This window comes from Piliocolobus tephrosceles, chromosome 14, assembly GCF_002776525.5.
Source record: "Piliocolobus tephrosceles isolate RC106 chromosome 14, ASM277652v3, whole genome shotgun sequence".
NCBI lineage: Eukaryota > Metazoa > Chordata > Mammalia > Primates > Cercopithecidae > Piliocolobus > Piliocolobus tephrosceles.
In genome coordinates, this window is record NC_045447.1 from 100,571,992 (window position 1) to 100,584,366 (window position 12,375).

The following is a 12,375-nucleotide window of genomic DNA, read 5'->3' on the forward strand; positions in this document are numbered from 1 at the left end:
TATTCTGTCTATCACAGGTGAAAAAACACTACTATATCAGGCAGAGTTTAGTATGCTATGTTTAATCTTTACCCTGTTACCTGAATTTAATCAATCTTATTGCTTAACTTCTTTTCAACTGAAGAAAAGTAGGCATGTCCAAACTTTCAAGACTGCTTAATGAATACCTAGGTATCTTCAAAATAACGCTATGGCTTTCAAGGGTTTTTTTAAATAAATATCTGTGATTGCAAATAGGAAAACTAAAGGAGACATCCTCTGCAGTTACTTCCAATCTCAGTATTTGATGATAGCATGAACAATCTAGCTTTATCTAGCTTTATCAGGCAACTGTATTCATAGACACAATCAGAAGAAGGAAAATTCCAGTGCCAGGGAACTTTTTGGTTATTACTGATGTTTGGCTGTGGCTCATCCAATCCTATTTCAGATGCGAAAAATCAACTTTCAAAAGTTCAGTGGATGGCCATACTATCTGAATCATAGAATGAGAACCTCTGTAAATCCATTTCTCCTTAAAAGCAACAAAAACACTGGCAAAATGGTCAAAATCAACATTTTCATACTTCTGAAAATTAACCAAAGCCTGCAATAATCTGAAGTGTTTATTTAAGAAATAAGTAACTGCTGAAGTTTGTTGAAAACAAAAAGGTTTGTGACATTTTAAACTTGCCTACTCACTTTCCTCTCTCCACAGCTCCATGGTAGTCTTGAAAACCAGCAGCCTCCAACTGTGGTAGTAGCCACCAGAGGGAGGAAGCCAGCTTTGGAGTCCAATCCCAAGAGCATTGCCATTATTTGACCTGTCTTACAGCTCCTTGGAAAAGCACTACTTGTGAGGCTGTGACTTCATTTGACCTAACCCAGAGCTCATCCACAGGGAAAGCCCTAACCCCAGGGCATTTGCTGAAAACCATCAGAGGCAACTGTTAACATTATAGCAGCCTGAGACTGCTCTACCACTTAGGGAAAATGAGACCCTTACCAAAACCTGAAAGGAGAGTCTGAGGAATGAGATGTTTGTAGGGGGCTTTGAAAAACTCTGACATATTCCTGGGGATTTACAAAACTGCATACATGTGTAGAGCTATGTGTATGACTAGGAAAGACCTGACAGGATCCTAAACTGTCATCTCTGGCTGACCTTGAGGCCCTGCACAAGCAGGAAGTGAAGGCTAAGGCAGAGTTGTAAAATGTTAGAGCATGGAGCATGTACTCCCAGGCAAACTCAGGTCCCTTTGACAAAAGATGAAACACTTATTGCTTCAGGACCTGTAAGCAAATTCACTGACTACTATGCTGAGATGAGATTTCAGTAACTGCACACTACAAGGACTACAGATTTTATAGGATTAGTCCAGGAAAAGCACTAAATGAGCAATCAGCAGCAGCAACAACAAAGCAATCAAAACAAATTATGGGTTGCGATGAGTGTAATTTGACTTCCAAAGTTGCCACACTATATTACCTAAAATGTTCAGTTTTCAACAAGAAGTTACAATACATGCAAAGAAACAAGAAAGTATGTTTCATACACAGGGGAAAAAATCAGCCAATTGAATGTTTATCGGAAAGGATCCAGATATTGTCTTACAAAACAAAGACTTCAAATCAGCTATTATAAATATGTTCAAAGGACTAAAGGAAGCCATGACTAAAGAGGAAAAGGAATATATAGAAACAATGCTTCACAAAATAAAGAATACCAATAAAGAAATAAAAACTATTTTAAAAAAACAAATAAAAAATCCTGTTTTGAAAAATAACAGAAATGGAAAATGCACAAAAGGGACTCAACAGAAAATATAAACTGAAAGAATAAAGATTAGAGAACTTGAAGACAGGTTAATCGAGATGATCTGGTCTAACGAATAGAGAGAAAAAAATGAACAGAGTCTCAGAAATTCCTAACACACTATCCAACATATCAACATCTGCATAATGGGAGTCCCAGTGAGAGACAGGACTGGGGGGGCAGATAGAATATCTAAAGAAATAATGACGAAAAACTTTAAAAATTTGATTTACAAAGATTAATTTAAAATAAGCTCAAAAGCTCCAAATTGGATAAACACAAACAAATTTATACCTAAACACATCATAATCAAACTGCCAAAAGTCAAAAACAGTGATCTTGAAGGCAACTCCTCTTATGAGGCCGGTATTAACCTGATATCAAAAGCAGACAAAGATCCCACAAGAAAACTAAAGGCCAATATCCCTTATGAATATATGAGTCAAAATCTTCAAAAAAATGCTAGCAAACTGAATCCAACAATATATAAAAATGATTATGCATCATGGCCAAGAAGGATTTATTAAGGAACACAAGGTTTGTTTGACATCTGAAAATCAATTATGTTGAGAAAATAAAAAACAAAAACCATGTCTGCCTACATGCAGAAAAAGCATTTGAGTAAATCCAGCAGTCTTTGATAATATGGAGAAAAATACATTCAACAAACTTGAAATAGAAGGAAACTTTCTCAACCCAAGGGAGGCCACCTGTGAAAAAGTCAGAGCTGGTATCATAGTTAACATTTATAGTCTGAGTGTTTTTCCCTCTAAGATCAGGAGCAAGAAAAACATGTCTGTTCTTGCCACTTCAAATCAACATTGTACTGGAGGTTCTAGCCAAGGCAGTTAAGCAACAAAAAGAAACGAAAGTCATCCAGATTGGAAGAAGTAAAACTATCTCTATTGACAGATATTATAATCTTGAATATAAAGAATCCTAAAGAATCCACAAAAAGAGGAAGTGACCCTTCCTATCCACAGGTTTCACATCTGCAGATTCAACCAACTATGGGTGGAAACCTGTGGATAAGGAGGGCTGGCTGTACACATTTTCCATCTGAGTTGGGTTGAATCCATGGATGCAGAGCCTTCAGATGTGAAGGGCAAATTTTACTATGTCATTTCATATAAGAGACTTGAGCATCCATGGATTTTAGAAGTAATGAACAAGTTCACTGCTGTTGAAAGATGCAAGATTAATACAAAAAATCAATCATATTTCTCTTCACTAGCAATGAACATCTCAAAAATAGGAAGAAAAAGTTAAAAACAATTCCATTTAGAATAGCATCCAAAAATACTTAGCAATAGATTTAATGAAATAGCTCACACATCTAAACCTACAAGTTTTGTTGAAGGAAATTAAAGGAGATCTAAATGAATGAAAAGATATCTGGATCAGAAGATTTAACATTGTTAAGATGCAAATACTGCCCAAATTGTTCTACCTATTCAATGCAATCTCTATCAAAATACCAACTGACTAGTTCATAGAAATTGACAAGCTGATTTTAAAATTCTTATGAAAATGCAAGGGATCCAGAATAGTCAAAATAATCTTGAAAATGAAGAAAGTTGGGAAACTCACATTTCCCAATGTGAGAGATTACTACAAATCTTACAGTAATCAAGACATAACAATAAACATCTAGATTAATGGAGTAGAAATGAGAGTTCAGAAATAAACTCTTACATTTATGGTTAATTGATTTTCTATGAGAGTTCCAAGGGAATTCAAAGGTGAAAATAATATTTTCAACAAATGGTACTGAGACCATTGGAAATCCTAGAGAAAAGATTGAAGTTGGTTCCCTACTTCACAATGTACACAAAAATGAAATGAAAATAGATCAAATACCATAGACCTAAATGTAATCATGAAAACTGTAAAACTCTTGGAAGAAAACTCTAAAGTAAATCTTCATTAACTTGGGTTAGGGAGTGGTTTCTTAGATAGGACACCATAAGCACAAACAACAAAACAAAAAAATAGGTAAACCAGACTTAATTAAAATTAGGAACTATTGTGTTATAAGTGAGAGCATCAAAAAATTGAAAAGATAACCCACAGAATGAGAGAAAACATCTGCAAATCTGGGTATGATGGTTGGGATCCAGATGTGTAAAGAGCTTAAACTAAAAAATAAAGACAAGTAATACAATTTAAACAGGTCAAAGGATTTGAATAGACATTTCTCCAAAGAAGATACATAAACTGTCAATACATACAAGAAAAGATGTACATTATTATTAGTTACAGGCAAATTAAATCAGAACCACATGAGATACTACTTCATAGCCACCAGGACGGTTGAAATAAAAAAAGACAGATCATGCCAAGTAGAGGAAGTGCATGTAGAGGAAGTGCAACCATCCCAGATCTTTGTTAGGAATTTTAAAGGTACAGCTGCTTTGGAAAACAATTTGGCAGTTCCTAAAAAAAAGTTAGGGATAGAGTTACTAATTTAACCCAGCATTTCCACTTTACTTCTCACTCAAGAGATGAAAATATATGTTTACACAAAAACTCATACACATATGTTCATAGCAACTTTATTCATAATAACAGAAAAGTGGAAACAGTACAAGTGCCCATCAATTGATGAATGGATAGACAAAATGGGATGTGTGTGTACAATGGGAGAGTATTTGGCAATAAAAAAACATGAAGGACTGATATACACTATGACATGGATGAACCTTGAAGTCATTATGCTAAGTGAAAGAAGCCAGCTCCGAAAGACCAAATATGGTATAATTCCATTCATATAAGAGGCCCATGACAGGCAAATCCACAGAGATGAAAAGTATAGTGATTCCTTAGGGCTGGAAGGAAAGAAAATGTTGGGGTAAATGGGGAGTGACTGCTAATGGGAACTGGGCGTCTTTCTGGGCTGATGAAAATGTTCTAAAATGAGACGGTGGAAATGATTGCCCACGTCTATAAATATACTATAAACTCACTGAATTCTACACTTTCAATGAATGAATTCATAGTATAAGAGTTATATCTCAATAACCCTGATTATACATGTGTATTTCACATATACATAAAATAATATGTTTATTGGAAAAAATATCTATTAGAAGAAATGCCAGCCAAAAGGAGATTTCTCAGCTTGAGTCTTAGCTCAACCACCAATCTAAATTGAACCTTAGTTAAATCTCTTTCTTTCTCTCAGCCTCAGTTTTCTCACCTGCAAAATGGGCCAATGGTAATACCCATTCTTTGGGCCTCACAGAGTTGCTGTGAGGATCAAACTAGGTAATTAGAGTGAAATCACTGTTTAGAGATGGATAGGACAGGAAACCAGGAGTTACATTTAAGTGTAGTTTAGTCTGTAGTGTGTCAAGGTTAAGAACACAGACTCTAGGGCCAGGCAGCCTGTGTTCAAATTCATCTATAGCACTGACTAGCTGTGTGACCTAGAAACAAGTGACTTCATCTTTCTCTGTGTAGTTTCTTCTGTAAAAGGGCATCATAAAATCGCTGCCTTCATAGAGCATTATGAGAATAAAATAATTAAACACATAAATAAGTTTTTTAAAAAAAAGTTTAGTGTACTAAGAGATTGAAGTAAACTCTGAGAATGCACTACCCAAACTCTGAATGCTACAAAACAAGAAACGGAGAACGGAAAGAAGGAGGGAGGGTGATGGGGAGAGGATGGAAGGAGGGAAGAGAGAAGGAAGAAAGAAAAAGAGAAAGAAGGAGGGGACGAAAAGGAAAGGAAAGAAAAGAAAAATGCATTTTCTGGCTAGAAGACAGAAATGATACAAACAAAAAAAGTACTTTCCAGCTAGAATGCAGAAATAATACAAAGAAAAAAATGTATTTTCCAGCTAGAATGCACAAATGATACATTTTCAAGGGACGGAGAAAGTTACTGCCTCAAACTGCCATCACTGGAGATTATGAAGCAAATTACACAGGGCCATTTAAGATGGTGATTAATAAATACTATTTATTAATCAACTGTAGACATTTTGAGTAAAGACAAAAGGAGGATTGTATTTTTTAAATATCCGGAATTATTCCATTTGACCACATTGCTATAAATTATGGTGAGGAGTATAAGAACTAGTCAAATACAGTTTTTTTTCTATTTAAAAAAACCCCCTCTGTTTGACTAGCTATAGAAAATGTCTGAAATGGCTCATGCAATTTTGCATATAAGCTTTTTGACAAAATCTTGAGAGAGAATTCACGCTTTAAAAACTACTTCTTGAGCATGGAGGTGAGCTCCTGAGAGGTGAGACTGTTGTAGCTTGAGGGGCCCTAAGACAACGTCCAGAACAATGGCTCTTGACTCCAACTAGGAGAATAAACTAACAGAAGCCAGTTTAGTGTTTCTCCATGTTGTTTGGAATTCGAACATAATGAAATGAATAAACCTTTTTTATGGTCTTTGGGGAAATTTACATTTTCATATTGAACAGTTCCATTGAGAATCCCATGTGGTTCCTCACATTTCAGGTCTGAGCCTCAGTGTTTAGCCCGTGGGACTTCAGCAAAATGGCCTGTGCTGTGGAGGAACCCACAGTTTCAGCCTGTGCTCTGCAGGAGGTGAAGATCCACTAGGAGAGGCAGGAAGCTGAATGACATAAATGTCAACCAAAGGATTACAGACAAAGCCACAGAGGATCAGATAGGGAGAAAACGAGAAGAGAGAACTAAGAAGAGATCCCAGGAGACGGCAGTTCAGCTGGTCCTTATGGAACAGGCACTGGGAAGAGGTGTTCCTGACTCCCGGGCTTGGATGTGGACTCTGGGAAGTCAAAGGCAAGGCCCATGCACTGAAGGTAATTCTGCTTGCCTGGAATGCAGAGAACACAAGAGAAAGTGACAAGAGAGAACACTGAAAGATAGCATGGTATTTAATCATCCCCAAAACTCCAATCACAATCTATGAAATTTAGAATTAGTTCTTTCAGCTTATAGGAGGATACTTTTAAAAATTTTAAACAGAAAAATATTATAATTGGAGCTATGCTTTAGAAAAAGTAATCTAGTGGCTCCCTTTAAAGAACCTTCACTCGGAAAATTTATTCTCTTTGTTGCTTCTGAGAAACTCTTAAGTTTACTCTTTATAGGGAATAGAATCATCTAATTGTTTTCCTTTTCCATTTGTCTCCCAGGATGCTCAGTGCAAATCTGCCATTTTGTTTTTACTGGGCTAAATATTATGGCCTTTATAATCTGCAGTCAATTTCTGCTAGTTTCTGATCTTCCACCCTGATCTTTCTTTTTCCGTGATTCTGACTTTTATACTTTATATTTTATCTTTTATTGAATATATTTATCAACATTACCATAAATCCTCAGTCTAAAATGAGGTAGAGTTATAAATAAGCAGCAACATGATATGTATATCTGAATATAGTTTGTGACAAAGATCGGGCGAGCGTGAGTCTGAGTCCAAGACACTAGTGAAGCAGTACTAGCTCCAATTCCAAGCTGGAATCAAAACAACATGAACGAATGGGGGAATGAGTCTCAGACAATGAAAAGGTCAGCGTCCGTAAGATTCATACACTTTATTATTATTCATACGTATTTATTCATATGTTTACGTAAAAAATAGAGACAAGGTCTCACTGTTGCCCAGGCTGGTCTTGAACTCCTGGGCTCAAGAGATTTTCCCGCCTCAGCCTCCGAAAATGTTGGGATTACAGAGGTGAGCCACTGCACCCAGCTGAGATTCATATACTTTAGATGTATGTTGTAGAGCAGACCAGGGAGTCAAACGTGATTGATGCCATGGATTAAACATGAGGTTATCAGGTTTCCTCGAGAGTCGTGGCGGCCTTAATACAAATAAACATATGAAAAAGAAAAGTTTTGCATGTTAAGGCAATGAGGAAGGTTCCAGAAATGATGACCATAGTTGGACACATCCAGCACGTGGATAGAAATGGAGAAGAGCCACTGAAAGAGGCTGAGCTGAAGAAAAAGCTTGGAAATCTGTAAGGAATTGGGAATTGAGAGAGAGAGAGAGTGCAAGTAGGTGAAATTCCCAGAAAGGAGAACATATAGAGTGAAAAGAAAATGGCCAAAAATACGCTCTTGACCAACGCTTGCATTACAGGGTGAGAACACTGAAAGGAATTAGAATAGATTCCTAAGAGAAGCAGAAAAACGTGGTGCCAGGAAAGCCTAGGTGGAGAAAGTGTGTCCGAGATTGGTGGGTTCTTAGTCTCACTGACTTCAAGAATGAAGCCGTGGACCCTCCCACTGAGTGTTACAATTCTTAAAGATGGTGTGTCTGGAGTTTATCCTTCAGATGTGTCTGGAGTTTCTTCCTTCTGGTGGGTTCGTGGTCTTGCTCACTTCAGGAGTGAAGCTGCAGACTTTCGCGATGAGTGTTACAGCTCTTAAATGTAGGGCATCTGGAGTTCCAGTGGTTAGTGGTCTTGCTGGCCTCAGGAGCCAAGCTGCAGACCTTCATGGTGAGTGTTACAGCTCATAAAGGTAGTGCAGATCCAAAGAGTGAGCAGCAACAAGATTTACTGCAAAGACCGAAAGAACAAACCTGCCACAGCCTGGAAGGTGACCCTGCTACGTGGCAAGCTTTTATTCCTTTATTTGGCCCCACCTACATCCTGCTGATTGGTCCATTTTACAGAGTGCTGATTGGTCCATTATACAGAGTGCTAATTGGTCCATTTTACAGAGTGCTGATTGGTCCATTTTACAAAGTGCTGATTGGTGTATTTACAAACCTTTAACTAGACACAGAGTGCTGACTGGTGTGTTTACAATCCATTAGCTAGACAGAAAAGTTATCCAAGTCCCCTACCCGATTAGCTAGACACAGAGTGCTGATTGGTGCATTTACAATCCTTTAGCTAGACACAAAAGTTCTCCAACTCCCCACCAGACCCAGAAGCCCAACCAGCTTCACCTCTCAAAAGTAATTAAGAAGGACCTGTGATCATTGACAGGCAAAGCTACTGGATTAATTTATTAGAAAAATCACTGATAACCTTCAAGAAAACTATTTCAATGGACTGGTGGGGCCAAAGCTAATTTCAAGGAGTTAAGAAATGGTTGGATGCTGGGAAAGTAAAAGGCATGAGTATAGACCAGTGGTTCTTAAACACCACCTGCAAGCCTGGGGTCTTTGAGAAATCCAGCCTCTTGGGCCCCACCCCTGGAGACTCTGGTTCAGTGGGTCTGGAAGCAGTAGTTCTGGTGAAGAGGACAGAACACATGACGCGTCTTGCCTATGCTTGTCTGTGGCTCATGGTGAGCTTGTTGTTTGGATGGTTGGTTGACTGTGTGGTTTGAGAGGAGGGAACTCTCTAACTGCTAAGTGTGGGATAAATGGATTTGGGAAAGAGACTACAAGAGAAAAATCTCAAATTGCTGTGCAAGGGTGAAAAACAAGGAACAGCGGGGAAGGGAAAACTGACTTAGGCAATGAAGCAGAGGAGGAACAAACAAGGAGAGAACAAATATTAATACGATTGAGGACCTGGAGCCATGGCAGGTACTTGAGAGTAATGTAGAGTGTTGGGAGAAACACAGAGAGAGAAATACTGAAATCTAGACAAAAAGGTTTGGAGTTGGTACTTCAGAGCCATGATTCTCAAAATGTGGTCCTCAGGCCTCTGCTCCAAGCCTATTGAAGTGGTGACCCTGGGGCTGGGGCCCCGCAATCTGCACTTTAGTAAGATTCTCCCATTCGGATGTAAGTTTGAGAAACAGTGCTTCACACACACACACCAAAAAAGGCCAGGCCATATTTTTTCTTATTAAATGTACAAACAACATAGTGAAAATGATGTGTGGAAAAGATTTTGCAATCAGATATGGGGGTTTGCAAAAAGATAAAAGTGGATGAAGTTGAAATAACCTAGATTTGAGAGGCTGGAGTAGGGTGACAACTAAAGAAATGGATGGAAGAGGCATATGTGGCATCAGCACAGGGCTTTGGTAACAGGGCATGTGGAAGGAGAGGGAAGAGGGTCTAAGCATTCCTCATTTGCCTGCCTAGGGCAGCCTGTGGTGTTAGCGTCAGTCATGATGATCAACTAAGGAAGTTGGGAAGGGTGTGTGCTATGGAAAAAGAAAGCTCAGGGGTTTGTGTTTTGCTTCAAAGCCCAGGTGATACAGTTAAGAAGGTGTGTCCTGTAGGTCACTGGACATAAAGAGGGACACAGACAGAGCAGACCTGGGGCTGACTGTGGAAGGTGGTAGCTGACACAGCTTGAGAGATAAGATACATATATAGGTAACCTTGAGTGACAAATGTACTGCATCCTCACTACATGTGAGCCACAGTAAAATGACCAGCATCTCAGTTGTAGCTGGAGCACACTGTGTACGTGGGTGGAGGGCAGTAGGGGAGAAGAGCAGTAAAAGGCAAATGTTCTTTAGTCATCTAGTTTAAAATGCATATGTGATCTTGCTTTTATTAGAATGAGATACTATCCATAATAGATCACCTTATAATTTCAATTGATGATTTACTTTTTTGTTTGCTTTTAATAAACTTTATTTTTTGGGAATAGTTTTACATTTGCAGAAAAATTGAGAAAATAGTAGAAAGAGTTCCCAGATTCCCAGATACGCCCTCACTCAGTGTTCACTATTATTTTGAGACAAAGTCTCTCTGTTACCCAGGTTGGAGTGTGATCACAGCTCACTGTAGCCTGGACCTCCTGGGCCCAGGAGATTCTCCCACCACAGCCTCCTGAGTCACTGAGTAGCCGGGACTACAGGCGCACCACTGTGTCCGGTTAACTTTTTTTTCTTTGGTAGAGATGGCGGGGGGGGGGTCTCATTATGTTGCCCAGGCTGGTCTCGAACTCCTAGTCTCAGGGAATTCTCCTGCTTTGCCCTCCCAAAGTGTTGGGATTACAGGTGTGAGCTACTGCACCAGGCCCATATTATATTTGTATGTTACATTTGTTATAATCAATGAATCAATATGGATACACTGTTAACTAAAATCCATAACTTTTTTAGACTTCTTGAGTTTTGTTGTTGTTGTTGTTGCTGTTGTTGTTCTGAGACAGAATCTTGCTCTGTCTCCCAGGCTGGAGTACAGTGGTGCAATCTCAGCTCACTGCAACCTCTACCTCCTGGGTTCAAGCAATTCTCCTGCCTCAGTCTTACAAGTAGCTGGGACTACAGGCGCCGGCCACCGTGCCTGGCTAATTTTTTGTATTTTCAGTAGAGAAGGAATTTCACTGTGTTAGCCAGGATGGTCTCGATCTCCTGACCTCGTGATCTGCCTGCCTCGGCTCCTAAAGTGCTGGGATTACAGGTGTGAGCCACCACGCCTGGTTTTTACCTGTTTCTAATTTTTATTTTTCCTCTTGCAGGATCTCATCCAGGCTATATTTACCCGTCATGTCTCTGTGGGATCCTCTTGGCTGACAGCTTCTCAGGCTTTCCTTGTTTTTGATGACTTCTCTTGGTTTTGAGTTGCTCTGGTCAAGTATTTTGATGTTTTAAAAATATTATAACAACTAACACTTCCTCAGCATTTTATATGTAGTGTCTCTTAACATTCACAGCACACATACTTTCTGACAGGATAGTATTACCATGATAATGATTTCATAGGTGAGGAGACCAAGGCTCTTTTATTTCTCATGACACATTTAACAATAGAATGCAGGAGAGTTAGGGTAAGAGGTTGAGGACAGAGGTATACATTTTTTAAAAATTCATAGATAATTTTCTTTTTTTTTTTTTTTTTTTGATTTGGAGTCTCGCTCTGTCGCCAGGCTGGGGTGCAATGGTGCCATCTCGGCTCACTGCAACCTCTGCCTCCTAGGTTCAAGTGGTTCTCCTTCCTCAGCCTCTCGTGTAGCTGGGACTACAGGTGTGTGCCACCATGCCCAGCTAATTATTATCATTATTATAATTATTTGTATTTTAGTAGAGACGAGGTTTCACCATGTTGACCAGGATAGTCTCGATCTCCTGACTTCGTGATCCACCCACCTCAGCCTCCCAAAGTGCTGGGATTACAGGTGTGAGGCACCGTGCCCAGCCGATAAATTTCTTTATTTCCCTGCACCACTTCCCCAGTGGCTTCCAACTACCCCATCCCCCACACCCACCCTACCCAGGAGGGCAGTTTAATTTTTTCTGAAATGGATTTTTCCCTGGAAAGCTGTTAGATGGTGCGCTTGCTTATCTCATTCCTTTAGAAGGCTGCTGCTCCCCTCTCCAAGCAGGTCACTGGAAACATGGGTGGTAACAATGTGTCACTTTATGGACACCTGGGAAAACAGGCCAGGTGGCAGCTCCTCAGTGACCCCAGAAAGCAGCTGTCTGAGGATGAAACTTCATCTTGCCTCAACTCCCTCCTATCCAGCCTCTTAGGAGCAGTTACAGTTCAGCCAAATGTCTAACCATTTTTTAATCACCAAGCAGATAATAATTCAAAGGCCCAGGCCAAAGCAACCTCTCTGAAAAGATCTTATGAAATCATTTCTCTTCACAAATCCATAAAAATCACCCGGGACTCCTTATCAATAGGGAGGCTTAAAGCGGGAGCAGAAGTCATTGGATTATGATGTGCTCATTTTAATGAAATTCCTCTCCTGCTGAGACGT